Source organism: Rhinopithecus roxellana, chromosome 3 (assembly GCF_007565055.1).
Source record: "Rhinopithecus roxellana isolate Shanxi Qingling chromosome 3, ASM756505v1, whole genome shotgun sequence".
In the NCBI taxonomy this organism is placed as follows: Eukaryota; Metazoa; Chordata; class Mammalia; order Primates; family Cercopithecidae; genus Rhinopithecus; species Rhinopithecus roxellana.
Window position 1 is genome coordinate 181,045,262 of NC_044551.1, and position 16,891 is coordinate 181,062,152.

At 36.3% G+C, this 16,891-nt stretch overlaps 1 long non-coding RNA gene across 1 annotated transcript in view; it reads right to left on the bottom strand.

Annotated features, from left to right (window-relative positions):
• The window catches only part of LOC104665501, a 66,762-nt gene that overhangs the window by 48,929 nt on the left and 942 nt on the right, over nt 1-16,891 (bottom strand). The gene's annotated exons all lie outside the window — the stretch shown is intronic.

Below are 16,891 nucleotides of genomic sequence, written 5' to 3' on the forward strand. Positions count from 1 at the left end.
CAGGTTTTAAACCTGTCCTTAATCCAGTCATTCGTGGCAAGTGAAAGTTTTACACCAAAATTGCCAGTTTGGATAAACACTGAAGAGCAGCCTATCTTACTGGGCTGTTTATAAATGGAAAGCTTATCAGTTTGTGGGGAAATATTTTATTTTAAAACTTCAAGATATTGATAAACACCTTCCAAACTAGGTAAACCTCAAACTTGAACTATGTTCCAGCTTATTAGGTAGAAAATGGTTAATACCATGATGTTTGCTTTGAACACTGTTCTCCACTTTGAACTCAGTAATTTCATACTTTCAGAGGACAGATGGCTGAAACTTCCTTAGCAAAATGGACAAAGCTTTTTAACATGTGGATGGAAGATAATGGCAGAGAAGTCAGCTCTTTCTGGTTTTCCTACTTATATAAACCTGAGAAATTAAATTTGTCAAAAAGGAGTATTTTGTTTATATCCTAAATTTGCATTTTATGTTTTGCAGTTGATGTCATGGCATCCCCAAAGAAGGTGGAAAAAGAATGTGTTTTGCAACAAGGGCTAATCGAGTTTATTACATGTAAACCATTCATAAAACATGGAGCTAAAAGAAACCTTTTTTTTTTTAAACATTGTTGATTCTAACCAAGTCATCTTTATACATCATCCCTCAAACTATGGGATTATGCTGTGATTGTGGTTCATTAAACCATTCATTGGATCTTATTATTCTGTGCTATGCCTTTTTATATAGATTATCACATTTTTTCCTGGGCAAAATTGCCCTAAATTCTTTGGGGTTTCTTCCTTCCTCCCTATTTCTTATCCCTTTAACCATTTAGGTAATCTGCTGAGAATTTTTTTTCTAGCATACTTTTAAAATATCAAGATTTGTTATTTGCTCAACAACAATGTTCTTAACATCTTTTCTTTGTTTTCACATTAATAAAGTGGGATTAATAATAGCATCTATTTTATGGCACTGCTAGGAGGAATACATTGACTAATAATCTCTCTTGAAAGAGCATGACACAGAATAAGTACTATGTAAGTACTTAAAAATTAAAGGAATTTATTTACATAATCTCATAATACCATAGATGTGTGTAATCAATTTACTTTATCTCTATCTTGTAGACATTTTTCTAGCTCAGTCTCAAAACTTTAAGAAAAGCCATGTCTTATTATTAGTATTATCTATAGTTGTAAAAGTGAGGCATAAATATTTATGATCAAATTCTGCCAGTCTTTGTAACTGTATATGTGTCTAACTGATTGAGATTTGATTAAATTGAAAAAAATATCTAAAGCATGTTTAAGAGAATAAAAGAACATATCAATTACTGACTTTTAAAGAAGAACACAAAAAGGTACACTAAAATTAATTCTAAATTGACTGTCTAAACTACCCTACACAAAGACATTGAAGATTCTGTTTTATTAAAAATGAATTATTAACTACAAACCACTGCTCAGTGAAATAAAAGAGGACACAAACAAATGGAAGAATATACCATGCTCATGGATAGGAAGAATCAATATCGTGAAAATGGCCATACTGCCCAAGGTCATTTATAGATTCAATGCCATCCCCATCAAGCTACCAATGAGTTTCTTCACAGAATTGGAAAAAAACTGCTTTAAAGTTCATACGGAACCAAAAAAGAGCCTGCATTACCAAGACAATCCTAAGTCAAAAGAACAAAGCTGGAGGCATCACGCTACCTGACTTCAAACTATACTACAAGGCTACAGTAACCAAAACAGCATGGTACTGGTACCAAAACAGAGCTATAGACCAATGGAACAGAACAGAGTCCTCAGAAATAATACCACACATCTACAGCCATCTGATCTTTGACAAACCTGAGAGAAACAAGAAATGGGGAAAGGATTCCCTATTTAATAAATGGTGCTGGAAAAATTGGCTAGCCATAAGTAGAAAGCTGAAACTGGATCCTTTCCTTACGTCTTATATGAAAATTAATTCAAGATGGATTAGAGACTTAAATGTTAGACCTAATACCATAAAAACCCTAGAAGAAAACCTAGGTAATACCATTCAGGACTTAGGCATGGGCAAGGACTTCATGTCTAAAACACCAAAAGCAACGGCAACAAAAGCCAAAATTGACAAATGGGATCTCATTAAACTAAAGAGCTTCTGCACAGCAAAAGAAACTACCATCAGAGTGAACAGGCAACCTACAGAATGGGAGAAAATCTTTGCAATCTACTCATCTGACAAAGGGCTAATATCCAGAACCTACAAAGAACTCAAACAAATTTACAAGAAAAAAACAAACAACTCCATCAAAAAGTGGGCAAAGGATATGAACAGACATTTCTCAAAAGAAGACATTCATGCAGCCAACAGACACATGAAAAAATGCTTGTCATCACTGGCCATCAGAGAAATGCAAATCAAAACCACAATGAGATACCATCTCACACCAGTTAGAATGGCAATCATTAAAATGTCAGGAAACAACAGGTGCTGAAGAGGATGTGGAGAAATAGGAACACTTTTACACTGTTGGTGGGATTGTAAACTAGTTCAACCATTATAGAAAACAGTATGGCAATTCCTCAAGGATCTAGAACTACAAGTACCATATGACCCAGCCATCCCATTACTGGGTATATACCCAAAGGATTATAAATCATGCTACTATAAAGACACATGCACACGTATGTTTATTGTGGCACTATTCACAATAGCAAAGACTTGGAATCAACCCAAATGTCCATCAGTGACAGACTGGATTAAGAAAATGTGGCACATATACACCATGGAATACTATGCAGCCATAAAAAAGGATGAGTTTGTGTCCTTTGTAGGGACATGGATGCAGCTGGAAACCATCATTCTCAGCAAACTATCACAAGAACAGAAAACCAAACACCGCATGTTCTCACTCATAGGTGGGAACTGAACAATGAGGTCACTTGGACTCGGGAAGGGGAACATCACACACTGGGGCCTATCATGGGGAGGGGAGTGGGGGGGAGGGATTGCATTGGGAGTTATACCTGATGTAAATGACGAGTTGATGGGTGCTGACGAGTTGATGGGTGCAGCACACCAACATGGCACAAGTATACATATGTAACAAACCTGCACGTTATGCACACGTACCCTAGAACTTAAAGTATAATAATAAAAAAAAGAAAAAAAGGAATTATTACAGTAAGTTTAAATCTATAAAGTGACAGAAAGTTATGAACATTAAACTAATGTTTATTCATTAAATTTACAGAAGAAATCACAAAACACATAGTAGTATTAAGATGTAAGAAGAAATTTTATAAATCAAATTATGAAAATGTTGGGTGAAATAACTAGAGTAATCTAGTTTCTTGCTTCTCAAGGACTGCCAGACTCTATTTCTGCTTTTCTCTTTCATTATTTTTTGCTGTCTTATTATACACAAATAGAAAATAGAAGAGTCAACTTAAGACATTATAAAACTTATTGTGTAAAAATTTTAGTTATCTCAAAATAAATGAAAACATCCTACCTTTACATTTATGTTGAATGGGGATTTTGGATGTTAAATAAGGTTATGCAGGTAGATTCTGGAACACAGCTTCTCACAGCATGGGTATGAGGGACATGGGAGGAAATCATTCATGATCAACCTGCAGAAAACTTACCTCCCCTTTACCCTCCTGGGCCAGTTGCACAAACATTGTGGTTCTTAGGTCATTTATTTTCTGAGTTGTTCTCATTAATATACCTTCACTTAAAATCATTTACATTCAATTCATTTTATTTTTAAATTAAATTTGCATACTTCTTTCCTTCACTTCTGAATTCCATTTCTAAGATTTCTCCAGTAAAAGATTCTAAATGATATTTATTGTAACATTATTTGTAGTTTTCACTGTCCACAGAGAAATGACTAAATATATTTATATTTTAGAATATTGTGTAGTCATTAAAACAAATAAATTAGCCCTCTATCTATCAGCATGCAATGTTGTCCAAAATACATTAAATGAAAACTGCAAGTTGAAAGACAGTAGAATAATTCTTATCCTTTTTCTGTTAAAAAAAAAAAAAAAAAAAAAAAAACATAATTTGAGTTAACGCATATAAAAATTTGTGCTCAGAAAAAGCTACCAGACTATAAATTGTGGTTCTTCCTCAGAGTGAGATGGGACAGAGGGAGTTTCACTTTTATAAATTTCTGTGCTTGTTTTCGAATGAGCAAGCGCCAATTTTCCAATAAAATGTGTGTGTATATTTAATTATATGTTTAATTGAAACAGTAACACAATTCTTGAAAACAGTTATATAGGTATATGGGAGTGTATGTGTTTATATACATATATGCCCATATAAGGATTTAGAGAGAATCATTTTAAAATTCCATATTCTGGGTCCTGCTTTAGACCTATTGAAGGTATCAGAATTATTGGACCACTCCAGGTAATTCTGATGATCAGGCCAGGTCTGAATAGCTGAGTTTAAGAACAGCCATTCTAGCTTATGTAGTACTGGCTATTCATGCAATTAGTTTAAGTCATGACTCCATTTATCATTATTATAAAAATCCTGTGAACTGTGCTGCTCTGTTTATTATTTATAATTGTTTGCTACATTAAACAGTACATACTCTAAAATAACTTTTGGAACGTATTTTGAGGAATGGTGTATTGATTCAAGAAATTATATCATGTGTGCTATATGATGGTTTCTGTGGTAGAAACTCAAAGGAGAACAAAATAGAAAAGACCCCATCTCATGTAAATAATCCTCTCATTAGCAACTATTCAACTTTTCTCTTATGGCTAATTCCATAATACAGTAGTTCTCACATTTGAGCGTGTATCAGATAACCTGCAAGACTTGTTAAATCGGAGAGGATGAGTCCCCACATCCAGAGTTTCTAACTCAGTAGGTCTGGAGTGGAGCCCCAACATGTGCATTTCTGACAAGTTCCAAAGTGATGCTGATACTATGGGTTAGGAACCACACTTTGGAGAACCACTGCTAAAAGGACATTTGGTTTTCTTCTTCCACTGGCTGGCACAGGGTGAGATCCAACCCTGGGGTTTTCCTCTAGCAAGAATATAAGGCTTTGTATGATCAGTACTAGTTTCATAACCTCTACCTTTTTATCCTGATACCTAAATCATATTTTATCTGAAATTGTACATATTCATTTAAGCATCTAAAATACTTTTTGGAAACCTGTCTGCTTCAATGTGGAAAAAAGGTAATGAGGCAGAGACAGAAGCTGAAGCTTATTGACCACCTGCAACAGGGCACCTAAAGTGAGTTTAACAATACTTTGCTTCCTCTGGGAATTATGCCCACCAAATCTAATTATTAGAGTGGCTGAGATCAAATGAGTTAATATTTATGAAAAATTTAAATGTAAAGAGCTATAAAATGTAGGTTACTTGGGGAATTCTTCATCTCATCTCTGATTCCTAGAAGAAAAACATAGAATATGTCTTCCTTGGCCAGCTCAAAGAAAACCACTGCCTTTGCATTGGAAACATTGAGTTTGACCTCTTGCCTTCCAAATTGGTGCATACGTCTGACCTAGGACATGCTGTGCATCACTCATTAAATGCCACTGTGGTGAGTGTCCCCTTTTGAACACAGCTGTGAGTCTCCACACTGTGGAGAGAAGCCAGACACAGGCTTTACATGCACCTCGAGATTCCTGGAGAACATATGCCATGTGTTTGTCATCTTTTCAGGAAAGCACTTCTGAAGAGCCCTTTAATGAGTTTCCTAGAGAAATTCTGAAGGAATCGTAATGCAACTAATCATTTCCTACCTTCCCACTGAACCTCTTATTAATTAACATGTTAATGCTCTGTTTGATTTCTTAAATTTAGTTTGAGAGACAGTAAAACAGCTATTTTCAAATTAAATTAAATTGAGTTGTGAGAAGATTTTCAACCGATATAGGGCTCTTTGTACTCTACTAATTCCAGTACTCATTAAGGTAAAAAAAAAAAAAAAAAAAAAAAAAAATCAATGAGCTTGGAAATGCAAGTGTTGATATTATTGTAGGGTGAATCTACTTCTGAATAACTTACTCCCTCCATGACAATGTTTTACCATGTATGCAACATTAGAAAATGCAAATTCCAGTGTTTAAAGAGAGGGAAAATTTTCCAGAGTTACCATAAATGTCACCCAAGTATCTGTTTGGGGAATTAACATACTCAGAAACTATAAAAATTAAGGTTTTTTTTCTAGTACAGTAGACATTCTTACCGTTAATAGACAGCAATAATCCTTTGGTTTTCAATGGTATATTGCTCTCAGTTCATTGTGCAGATTTCAGGTATAATTAATTACCTTTTATCTTCCACTAAGGCTTTTCCTTTTAGCAAAAGGGATTTGTTTTGACTTCTGCTCTAATGGAATCTCTTGGGAAGTGTCATATAAAATAGACCTTATCACTGAGCTATTGCAACATTATAGACCAATTGGTTTTCACTTACTCTTCCTCAATAAACAATTTTCAAATACCTTTATTTACATATCGATTTGACTTTTTAAAATTTTTCCTCATTATTTTATGTTGAAACTCAGGATATCTTCTATTGCCAGTATTTGCAATTAACCAGTTTTAGATTAGCATGCAGTAACAGATTTTTGAGTTGACACCAGAATTCCATACAGGAAAATTACCAACAGTAAAATTTTCCTATATGTGATGGAAATCTGGCGTCAACTCAAGAATGACGTAAGTCTGTCAGTACTTCTCAAACTTGGATGATGTAAATTCATCAGTACTTCTCAAACTTTAATGGGCATCTGCATAACTGGCTGATATAGTTTGGCTGTGTCTCCACCCAAATCTCATCTTGAATTGTAGCCTCCATAATTCCCACCTGTTGGAGGAGGGACCAGGTGGGAAGTAACTGAATCATGGGGGCAGGTCTTTCCTGTGCTGTTCTTGTGACAGTGAATAAATCTCATGAGATCCGATGGTTTTATAAAGAGGAGTTTCCCTACACACACTCTCTCCTGCCTGCCGTCAGGTAAGATGTCCCCTGCTCTTTCTTCGTCTTCCACCATGATCGTGAGGCCTCCCCAGCCATGTGTAACTGGGAGTCCATTAAACTTCTGTCTTTTATAAATTATCCAGTCTTAGGTATGTCTTTATTAGCAGCCTGAGAGTGAACTAATACACTGGCAGATCATGGTAATCCACAGATTGTGATTTAGTGGATGTGAGGTGGGGTTTGAGATTCTACATTTTTAACAAGCTTCCTGGTGATGCTGATGCTGTGTTGAGTAGCAAGGGTTTAGATGACATTGATAATCCAAGAGTAACAGTAACATGATGTCTTTAATAGTTGCAACTCTCACAGATTTTCTGGACACCAGAGTTTTCTACTCACAAACTGCACCTTCGGTTGGACCAATGTACTGTAGTAAAAACAGAAATCTCTCTTTCTATATTCCTAAGATACAGTAGATCTCCTAAAGTACAGCTTTCCAAGCTGAAAAGATATTTTCAGTTTTCACTGTCTCCTCTATTTATAATTGTAAATTGTAAGATATTTGTAATTTTTTTTGTCTTAGTTTGCCATTTGACCAAAGCATTTTGGAAGCTCAGTCCAGGGCACTGTGGTGATTCATTCTATTCCACTGTGACAGAAGTTCTTCAAATATGTTTGTTCTTTAATCTTCATTGAGACTCTTGTGAAAGCGAGCATATACAAACATACTACAGCTTGGGGAGGAAAAAGCCTGTTTTATCTTACAGACAGCAGTCACGATGAGCCAATTTTTCATAAACACCAATTGTATTTTCTAGGATCCTACAAGAAGTAAATGGACCACCAGACACCACCAAATTTTTATGTCTCTTTTTAGAATATCTAAATATCGAAATGTCTTGACACCAAACTCTTTGTACCTTCTAAGCGTTCAGTGAGGAATTTAATTTATGTCTATGTTTGTTGTTGTTGTTGTTACTGAGAAAGAAACTCTTTAAAAGAAACTTCTCCCTTTTCCTGAAAACCTCCTTCTGTTTGAAAGTGTGCATTTTAGTTCAGGGCAGTGGTTATCAAACCTTACTGTGCATTAGAATCACCAGGAGGGCCTGCTAAAACACATCTTTGCTAGGTTCCAACTCTAGAACTTCTGATTCAGTAGGTGTGATGTAGGATCCAAGAACATGCATTCCTAACAATTTTCCAGGGGAGGATGATGTTGCTGGTCCAGGGCCCACACTATGAGAACTACTAATTTAAGAAAATATGCTCTTCTTTTTTCCACTTCTCTAAGATGTTTTAACTAATTGTGAGAATGCTGTATTAATAAGGAGAAATGTGAGACTCTCAAAACTTGAAGCATCCAACAGATATCAAGGAGCACTGATTTCCCTATATCCCACCTAGGGAGAGGGATCGTTCCAGTGGCAGCTTACAGATCACTTAGCCAGGGCAGTTTTCTCGACCCCATTTATCAGGACAGTTTCCTTTGTAAAGACATAGCACCTGATAATTGATCTTCATGATGATAATCACAATTGTAATTATATAATTATTTGTGAAAATATTTAATGACTATTTCCTATTGGAAGCTTAATCTTCTTAGGTGCCATCATTACCTTTGCTACTGTTATATTTGTTCAGCACCTAGTTTGGAGTTTGGCACATAGTCAATGTAGTATCTGCCAAAATAAATGTTTGGAAAAACATTAGAATTCTTCCATTTATATAAAAATGGTGAGTTCTAAGAGCCTTAAATCAGAGATAGTATTCTCCTGTATCCATTGCCACAATTTTTTTAATTGATTATGACATTCTTGCATGCTGAACTCAGACTGGGCCCAGAAATGATCTTCAATACAGGCAGCTTCCACCAGTTGTAATATATGACCTATGAGATAAAATCTAATTGCCATTGTTACAGTGAATTCTATTCAGGATGGCCTTCGCTTTGTTCACTCAATATTCCCTGAGATTTTGCCTCTATCTTTGTTCGTGCTGTTTCACTTATCTGAAATAGCTACTTTCCTCCAAACACACTCCATTTGTTGAAAACCTATTAATTCCTTAAGTCCTATCTTGAGCACCATCTTTTCTGCCAAGCCTTTTGAAATCCCCTTAATTAGATGAAATCTCTGATGACTCCAACCTTACTCTACCTTACAACATAGTAATTTGTATGCTCGCCTTTACCTCCTTACTAAAATGGTCCTCCTTAAAGACAGGAAAAACGTATTCAACCCCTTACCATAACTTCAGTTATTAAACACATATACATTTGTCTCCTATCATGTGCCAGGCCCTGTGCTAAGTACTAGGGGTATAAAGCTAAAGGAGACCTAGCCTCTGTCTTAAGTAGGTCATCGTTTTCCAGGGCATTAAACAAACAAAGATATGGTTGTAGAATAACACAGCAGATGCTATACTGGAGGCATTTACAAGTCACAGTGATGGGTTGAAGTAATAAATGATCATCTCTGTATGGGCCGGATGTGGTGAGTAAAGATATTAGAATGATTAGAGACAATTAAGTAAAATGCTTAAGAGATGGGTAGGAGATTTTACAGACATGGTAGATGTTTAGTTCCTTCCATTTAACCAACTTATTTGAATTGATCTTAATGCAGCTTGTAAAATTGAAGCTGGGAAAACAAACCCTATTTTATTTTCTTACTTCTCTTTAGTTTTCTGAATGCTGCATAAAGTTTTCACATATCCTCTATCTGGATTCTCCTACGGTTGACTGCCTTTCCACACTACAGTTTATTCAATTCATTCATGCAGGCCTTGCCACTGTTCTATAGACTCACCCTGGTTGCCCTGTGCTCTGTAGTAGTTGCATTATTTCCAATAGGAAGTGCCATGATAAGCCACATCAAACAGATATTTGGACTGTGCTGAAGTAGATCCTCCTCTACCAACTTATATAACTGTGTGAGTTGAGGAAATGTGCCAAGAACCCAAATCCAGTTTTCTGCTATAGGATGTAAGGGCTGCTGAAAACAATGTTCTCAGCCAGGACAGAGGCAGTACAGTCATCAGAATCACTAGGAGATATATCATCAAGTGGCACAAGGTCAACCTGACTTCCCTCTTTTAAAAAAATACCACCCAATCACCGTTGAAAACTACTCCTCCAAAAATATTAAATGCTTCAGAAAGTCAATGAATGTAGCTTGATAAACTTAAAATTGCTAACTGAACTTCAAAATAATGCTCAGGAAAAGGAAGATGCCATCAGTTGAATAATTTGGGAATGTTTCTGAGAAATTAAAGATTGTTTTTCATCAACTAGAAAATATTTGGTATGTTAATCACACTAAAAAAGATGATAATTTCCATGTAAACATGAAGGTGCTGCAAGCTCTCTTAGCTAAAAGTGTCTCAAACTTTAAGGTACTCCAGACTTACCCAGAGATCTTGCTACAAACATTAGGTCATTGAGTTCCACTCCTAGAGATGTGTTTTAGAAGGTCTGGGTATGACTCCAGGACTTTGCAGTTTGAAGAGGCATCATGGTGGGTAATGTTGCAGGCAGCCCACAGACCATACTTTATCCCAGGTAAATTATCCCTGATCTTGTGGGATTAAAACACAGTGAACTGTATAGCTGACCCTTGAACAACACAAATTTGAACTGCGTGGGTCTACCTGCACACAGATTTTCTTCACCCGCTACCACTCCTAAGACAGCAAGGCCAACCCCTCAAGACCAAACCCTGCTCTTCCTCCTCCTTTTCAGTCTACTCAATGTTGAAGGTGAGGTTGAAGACCTTTATGATAATCCACTTCCTCTTAGTGAATAGTAAATGTATTTTCTATTATGACTTTTAAAATAACACTGGTTTTCTTAATACCACTGTATTTTCTCTTGCTTTCTCAGTAGGCTATTAATAGTTAAATTTTGGTGGAGTTAAAATTTATATATAGATTTTTCAAATGCATGGAGGTCAGCACCCCTAAACCCTGCATTATTCAAAGATCAACTGTATAACATTATTCCCACCACAACCTCTGTATGCTAATGTGGGAAACAATATGCAAAGAGATTAAAATTTCTACCTTTGACAAGTGGCCTGCCCCCAAACTTCTCTGTTGTCCTTGACTATTCTTTTTGGCCAAGAAAGGGGAGTAATCGTCTTCCCCATCTCCACATTTAATACAAAAACAATTTTAGAAATCTATTTCTCTTATTGATCGCGCGTGTGTGTATGTCATTATGATTTACTTAGGCAAGAAAGAGCTAAAGCCAATCTCCCAACCAATCATTAATGAAGTTTTAGTATCTACTGATTACTGGCCACTACGCACAAGGAGAGTTTCTCATCTCACTTCTCCCTCACAATAACGTTAGGAAAAAGGGGCAGCTGTCTTCACTTTACAGATGAGGAAACAAGATGAATAGTTAGGGAACTTGCAAAGATCAAAAAACAAGTGAAATCCAAGCTTCAAATCTAGGTGTCAGATTTGACCAACCACTTTGTCTTTACCACAGCTAACAGTTGTTATTTTCCTTCATTTTGGGGGGGCTGTAAACTTTGAGGGAATGAGTTTGTACCAGCGGCAATTTACTGTTTAATGATACAAGTGAAGTTATATCCTTCCCTCATATCCTTCGGTCTCATTCCCATCTAAGGATGGGATCTGTAATCACGTTCTCCAACAGCCAGCTTCTAGCTTCTGTGGTTTTCTCTGCCTTTGACAACCATTTATTCCTCTTCGTTTAAGATTCTGTCTCATCGATCTTTGATCTAGGCACTTTTTCTTTCTTCTCCAGAGTGTTTCTTCCCAGCAGTCCCCTAGTTTTATTATTCGAGATTTCAGACCTTCCTTTCTCTTTTAGCTTTAAACTTTGGGCTTTTCTCTCCCTCTCTATCTGTGGTGGTCATATGGCATGCTGTTTCTTTCATTTAGTTTTCTTTTTCGTGTTCAACCATATATTCTTTTCTGTTCCCCATTATTCTAGATTGCATCATGTCACCTTAATCCTTACTAACCTGCTGGAAAGATTTTCTCTCTCTAGTATTTCTGATACCAGCCTGTTAACCATGGGGGAGAAGGGAACATTTGACATCCTCATAGTTAATTTTATTGATCACATTGATATTTTTCCAGAATTTTGCATACTTTTTTATTTACTCAAGTGTGTGAGTATCCTATCTGTGGCCTAAAATGAATTGGCAAGTTTTGATACAATTGCCATTGAGCCTCAAACTTAGCAGTGAAGTGAATTTACAGCAAGAGATAGGATAATATACTCACACTTGAAACCACAAGGACCTCATCAGCCACGAAAAGTAACATTTCCTGAAAATAGAAAACAGGCTAGTTTCCAGACATTTCAAACCAGTGGATTTTTTTTTTTTTTTGTTCTAAGACATCTTCATAACAACTACTAAATTTAATTTTAAAAAATCAAACTCTTCTCTCTCAGGCTTACAATCCAGTACAAGAGCAGATATAAATTCTGTCATTGGAATGATTTACCTGTCACTATCACATAATTTATAAATAAGATAGAGAACAATATAATTTTTAATACCATGAGTCATATGCTTTATGTTGCAATAATTTTAGTTTAGTCTTTCTTTGCTCTTTAGCAAAATAAAAGCAAAATAATTTCCAGAACAGAGGAATTGTGACAGGGAGAACAAGAAATGCAATGCATCAGAGCAACACAAGATGTCACTTTTACACAGGCCTGCATTTGCAGTGTAAGGCTATATCTGCATTGTGCATAAAATAGTATGTGAAGGGAAAAGCATCAAGATTTACAAATGCTTCAGAAGCATGAACAGGAGCAAGAAACCTTGGTTTTGTTTTCAGTATTTTTAATGATATCTTGAAATGTATCGCCAAACTGGAATTATTCTCCTGTATCTGTGTAAGTTCACACAATACATTGCTTTAACAATACATTGCATCCGCAAATTTCTGGATAGCACAGAATCCAAAAACAAGCTTATTCTCACTGCATAGCATATTTTTTTCTCTCAGCTTCCTTATTTCTGCATCATTAGTTGCCTTCCAACATCTTATTGGGGGCCTAATCTGGTAAAAATAGGTCTCTGACTATTTTTCTTTTTCTGGTCCTGCCCAATTAACCCATTTTGCACACTGCTCCCAGGTGGACCCTCTTGGGGGCAATTCTGATCCCAATATTCATCTGTTCTCCAAGGTCAGGTTGAGCAAGAAGTATTAGTTTCCTATTGCTGCTACAATAAATAACCACAAACCGAGTGGCCTAAAGAACACAAATTTATTTTCTGCAGCTCAGAAGTCTGACTTGGATCTCACTGAGCTAAGATCAAAATGTTAGTAGGGTAGGATTACCTTCAGGAGCTCTGGGAGGAACCCATTACCTGGCCTTTTCCAGTTTTCAGTGACCACCTGCTTGCCTTGGCTGGTAGCCCCTTCCTCTGTGTTCAAAGCCAACATTATCAGGCCAACTCCTGTCCTGTTGCCATCTCTCTGGTTTTTCATAGTCACATCTTTCTCTAACCCTTTTAAAAACCCTTGTGATTATGTTGAGCCCACTGAGGTAATCCAAAATCGTCTCCTTATCTTAATGTCTTCAGGTCAGCTGATTAGCAACTGTAATTCCATCTGCAACCCTAATTCCCTTTGCCTTGTAGCCTATCATACTTACATCTTCAGGGAAGTCATTATTCTGCCTACTATACAAGGTATCCAAAAGGCTTCAAGATCTGGCCTAGTTTTACTTTCCATCCTTGAGCCCCTTCTGGGGTCTATTCTCATTTCTTTTGTGTCAAGTGTTTCGGCCAAACTAAATTTCCCATAAAGTGGCCGGTGTTCCTTCTTTAATCTCTAAATTTTGTTCATGCTGTTCTCATTTCCTACGTTATTTTCCAACTTCTCTGAAAACATATCTTCATTCTTCAAGTTTCCTCCCCTGTGAATCTTTTAAACACTCTCTTAGGCAGAACTACTTCTTCATGTAGTTCTTGATTACTCCTTCATGTGTGCTTTCATTGACTATATCTTCTACAGAATTATTGTGTTAAGCCATCTGTAATTTTTTTCTTTCCTTTTTTCTTTTTTTTTTCCTGAGGCCCCAGGATACATTTTCCCCCAACCTTTCCAATTGCAAAATTGTGAAAGGTGGTAGATATATTTTGTTAGATGTTTGAAAAGTATATTATAAAGTAAGAGAAGCTGCCATTACAGACTCCCTTCTCCAAATACCAGTGGCTTAACATAACAGAAGGCTATCTCTTGATCATTTACAATACAAGGCTGGTATTTGTGGTCTACTGGTAACTCTCATCCACACTGATTCAAGGACCCTGGTGCCTACCACCTCCTGGCTCTGCTGTACTACCAGGCCCTTCTAATTCAAATCCAGACAGTAGAAGGTAAAAGAGAATGTTCAAGAGATTCATTTGATTTTTAAAAGGTGGCTTGGAGGCTCCTTCATTTTTATTTACATTCCCTTGGAAAAAACTTTGTTACATAGTCCCCTCAGTGCCCCCAAAAAACTGCAAGGGAACCTGGGAAATGTAGTCTAACCAGGTATCCAGCAAAATCCTATTACCACAGGGAAGAAGGTAACGGCTTTTAGTAGAAAACTGTGATATGTGCTACAGAGTGAAGAGGGAATGCTTCCCTCCTGCCAACTCTTATTTGAACATGTATCTCTTATGTAAACGATAATATTCCACCTTGTATCCTATTTCTTTGTAATATATGTCTGACTTATTCCAAAGTACATAAATCAGATCAATGCAGTAGAGGAATGGTAAAAGTATGTATAAATCCTACATTTTACACAAGCTTTCCTATAAGAATATTTATTAAGTATCATTCTGTTAGATTGAATTGTTCCTTATGACCTGGATAAATAAGGAAGTTTTTTTTTTTTTTTTTTTTTTTTTTGGAGAGGACAGAGTCTCGCTTTGTCGCCCAGGCTGGAGTGTAGTGGCGTGATCTTGGCTCACTGCAAGTTCCGCCTCCCAGATTCACACCATTCTCCTGCCTCAGCCTCCTCAGTAGCTGAGACTACAGGCACCCGCCACCATGCCCAGCTAATTTTTTGTATTTTTTAGTAGAGACCGGATTTCACCATGTTAGCCAGGATGGTCTCGATCTCCTGACCTTGTGATCCACCTTCCTCGGCCTCCCAAAGTGCTGAGATTACAGGTGTGAGCCACCGCACCTGGCCCAGGAAGATACAATTCAAAGTCTTCAGACATAATTTTAAATGTTGAGAGAAAAAGTAGGCATTGTTCTGTGGCAATGGTAAGAATGATGGAAAGCAAGATGGTAAGAAAAGAATACAGGACTTGACAGAAGGTGAGACTTTTGTCAAGAATGTTAGTTATGAGCCTGGGGTTTAAAATTAAATGGATTAGTTCTACATTTTTATGGCTATGTCACTTAAACTCTCTGAGTCTCAATTTCAGTATCTGTCAAATGGAGGTAACTGTTTACCATTTTTAGAAGGTTTAGATTAGGTAAGTTTGTAAGACACTTAGAATTTCTAATTCATAAATACTCTAAAATGCTAGGTTTTATTTTTCTTAAAAATTGTTGAATAAGGAAATCTATATTAACCTTAGATTTTTTAAAGCATGCATATAAAGAACAAAGACAAATAGAAGTTTTGAGGTAAGAACAAATTCAGGAGAGCTGAAATTCAAAGACCTGATGTTTATAAGGACACAAGGACAAACAAAAGATCCTTCAAGGTTTTTACATTTACAAGAAGAAAACAAAAAAGTGCTTGAGGTTAACAAGCTACATTTTTTTATCCCCCCAAAAGCGTAGCATCTCAAGAGTGGAACAAACACTTGAGAGAAGTGGTTGAGGCACCATGCAGGTAAAGTGGTTGGGGAGAACCATTCTGCCCTGAATAAATGGCTTTATGGCCAGGCTTTGGGTGTCTAAGTTCCAAAGTGAGAAAACTTGCCAATGAGATTGAAAACTTGATATTGAATTAATCAAATAGAATAAAGGACCAATAGGAGAGGCACAAGAAAGTTGAGAAGAAAAAGGTGGCTCTCATTTTCAAAGAAGAATATTGATAACTATACACTGGAACATAACCTTTAGCATTCAAAAGATTCACGACAGGTTACCCTAGCTCCTCAGTGGGACATCACTCTTAGAAATATATACATCAATTTTTAGAAGCAGTCTGATTTCAGAAATAAGACGGTGTGTGCAGGCAAGAGAAGTGTCTTAGGCTAAACACACATGAGTTGACTACAACAAGATTGGGAAAGATGAATAAATATGATTGTTATGCTGAAGTCCAAGTGTGTTCATTCAAGTCTTTACTTATGTCTTTTTGGACTAAGTTTTAGAAACAGGGTGGGTGAGATGCATTTTTGTAAATTTAGTTGGTTGTTATCTTATTTAAGCTAAGTGAGAAATGTGTGTGTTACTCAAGAATAGTGTTCTTAAAGCATTAGAACTTTGACCCAAGTCTTAAATTTTAGCAATGGATAGAATTATCAGAAGAAATTATTTTCAAATTAAAGATAAATAAAATCAAAATGATTAGGCATATGGATTTTGAAATTGTTAGACTCAGAAGAGAGTTCTGGCTTCACCATTTATCAGATGTGTAGCTTTATTCAAGTGATTTAACTATTCTAAACCTCAACTTCCTCATCTATAAAACTATAATTTGGAAAAGGCCATCTACCCATTATATGGATGATGTGGGATAACTAACATAAATGCACCTAGCATATAGTATATGCCCATCAGGATGGAGATAGTTACAATGCTGTTGTTCCAAATAAAACTGTCTCTCACAACGGAGAGCATTTCAATAAAGTTAAATAGCTTACAGAAGTGGATAAATCAAATCAAACAAGATTAAAATGAATTGCAATATGCCATTTGAGCAAAAATATAAGAGAACAAGTAATGTTTTTGTACAGGAATAGAACTAAAAAGGCAGATAA